The sequence below is a fragment of the Gossypium hirsutum genome, chromosome A02 (genome assembly GCF_007990345.1).
Source record: "Gossypium hirsutum isolate 1008001.06 chromosome A02, Gossypium_hirsutum_v2.1, whole genome shotgun sequence".
In the NCBI taxonomy this organism is placed as follows: domain Eukaryota; kingdom Viridiplantae; phylum Streptophyta; class Magnoliopsida; order Malvales; family Malvaceae; genus Gossypium; species Gossypium hirsutum.
This window is the reverse complement of record NC_053425.1, coordinates 71,243,089-71,246,085: the sequence shown is the minus strand read 5'-3', so window position 1 is coordinate 71,246,085 and position 2,997 is coordinate 71,243,089.

Genomic DNA, 2,997 nt, shown 5'->3' with positions numbered 1-2,997 from the left:
TTGTGGCACTCGAAAACTAATTCCACCTTCTTCTCCCATTCAAGTTAGGCCTTGGGATCCGATCTTCCTTGAAAAGCAGGAATCGCCATTTAATATTCTTTAAATCATCATCGGGCCTCTCTCGATCTCTTTGTTCTCGTGCTCGATGACCTCGTCTCCTTGCACTTTGTCGTGAACCTCGATCACTTTCATCGTCACTTTGTTCATATAGATCATTTGCATGTTGCCATGGACGTTCTCGCTCTCTTCTCGGAATAGGAGGGGTGTTCGCACGTTGGCTTTGTTCCTCCATTTGTTCCATTCGTTCATTGAGAGAATCGAATTGAGGTTGGAACAGACGAGAGATTTCTCGTACGATTGCTTGGACTTGGAGATCGGGCACTCCACCTCCGAGAACGTTTCTCCTCGGTTGAAGGTTTACTCCTCCACCAGCAGCATTCGAAGCTCCTCCACTTGTTGCTCGACGATCCGGACTCGTAGACATGTTTAAAATAAGAACAAAATATTTCCTCACCACAAAAACCTCACAAATTCGCTCACAAGAAAAAAATTCACTCCTCTCGTGTTTCACTCTATTTTCGGCTTTTATCTTGATGTACTCTCTTACCTTTTACCTCTCAAATCCAACTCTCGATATTCTAAAAAGCTACCTTAGACTTATCCCACTTGTGGGTCGGCTTCAAAGGCTAAACAAAGGAAAATCGTATGGTTTAGGGTAGGCTCGAAAGAAAGAAAGGTTTAAAGATGTGGCGTATAAAATGAATTCACGAATTGAAATTTTTTTTTTTTTAATAGTGTGAAATTTCACTCAAAGGGGTATAAAAGGGTGTATAATATGATTTCGGAAAAATTTTTGTTGAAGTGTTTCCAGACTCTTTTTTTTTTTTACAGATATTTCACGTTCTTTTCGTACGCACCTAGACCGTATGCAATTTTTTTTTTGCAATTTTTTTTCCTTCTTTTTTTTCGTATTTTTTCTTTTTTTTTTGAAACTTTTTTTTTAACTTTTTTTTCGAAGCTACGATTTACGTACCTAATTTAGCTAGCTCTGATACCAACTGATACGAGCTCGTTTCGGATGTAAAGACGAGTCGTAATCTTTCCCGATCGAAATTAGGTAGTGTCGGAATTGAATCAAATTCAAGTCTTGGTGTTTGAAGTTGGATGGCTTTAGGAACAAAGGAGTTTGATGGGTTGTTGTTTGCTGGGTAATTCGATGAAACAAGATCGAACCCTTATTATCAAATAAGGACCCGGGCTTAAGGTTTCAAAGAAAGAAATGGAAATAGGATAAAAACCGAGACCCTCTATTTAGCAAAATAGGAACCTACGGTATGAAGAACGCCACACCAATGGGTGATAAGTTCGAACAAAGTCAGATTGACGCCACTCGTTGAAGATAAGTCAATTTGAGCTTTGGAGAATAAAGAGAGTGAATTTCTCACTAAAATTATATTTCATTCAGAAATTTGGCAAAAAGTCCTTTTACAAGAAATTTAAGAACTATTTATAGCTTAAGTGACTAGTAGCCGAATAGTCAAGTTCAATACTTAAAAACTAAGTAAACATTGAACTAATTTTGAGCTAAGATCCATGAATGGTCTTGAATCAATGTTCGGCTGAATATAGACCAAGGAAGAGCTTCAACGAACTTGGAAAATTGGCAGCAGCTACATTCGGCCAATGGAGTTTAATAAGGTCAATAATGAAACAACTCTTGCTGAAAATTACCATCATTAATTAGCAACTTGAACAGTCATTTGGAAGTGTGAATGGACGGTTTTGAATGACCATAAGGTGTGAACATCATGAACCGAATAGCCACAATGTACCCAGCAATGTGAAGGAAATAAATGGCAGCTTTGGAGAATGGAAAATCATCTCTTTTGGCCGAATGGTCACTTAGAGAACTTCAACAATCAGCACACCATCTTTAATATAGTCCATGCATGTATCATTTGGTGCATTGAACCCAACATGCATGCATCTTCACATCCATTGAATCTTCATGCATGAATCTGCCCAATGAATCTTCAAATTCGGCTGTACCTAAAAACACACATGAACTTAATTAATTTCAATCAAATTAAGCTGAACTAAGTAAATACATAATGTGAACATCCTAATTTAACATTGAAACAACTTAAATATTAATAAAGCATGACACAAATTCGGTTGAACAGATTTAAGACATGTAATAATTTAGACAAACTAAATGAAATCAAGACATCTTTAATGTAACTAAATTAAGACATATTAAACACTTATATTAAATAAAAACATATTAATAAGCTGTAATAAGACTTAATTAAATGCTTATTTAAATGGTTTAAAATCCAGCAGCAATTTAATTAGCTAGAATGAATTTCAACTTCAAAGAAGTTGAAAATATTCAGCTCGTCTTTAAGCTCTTTGCTTTCATTTTCCTCAATCCGTTCCACCAATGCTAAAATAGCATCTTTAAATCGTTTAGCTCTAGCTCGCGTTATCGGACCAATGGGCAGCTTAATAGCTTCTTGTTCGTTCTCCATTTGGTTCGTAGGCAAGCTCACATCAAATTCTATGGCCGCCAACTTCACCTTTTTGATCTCGGAATAGTTGTGACAATCGAAGACCAATTCAATCTTCTTTTCCCACTCCAAGTAAGCTTCCGGATCAGACTTTCCTTGAAAGGATGGAATGGATAGTTTAATGTTCCTTAAGTCGTCATCCATACGTCTTTGATTCCGATTACCTCGGTTCCTTCGACCTCTTCGTCCTTCACTTATGTTTGATCCTTGATCACTTTCGACTTCATTCGGATCATATAGGTCGTCTTGATTGATTTCCAATTGGTCTCGCCCTCTTTGCGGCCCTTGGGGTGTACGCTCTCGTTGATTTCCCAATTCAACTCGATCCAGCCGTTCGTTAATAGATTCTAACTCACCTCGGATCATGTGTTGGATTTCTCGTAACAAGGCTTGTTGAGCCAAATCCGGCACTCCACCTCCTCCAGGC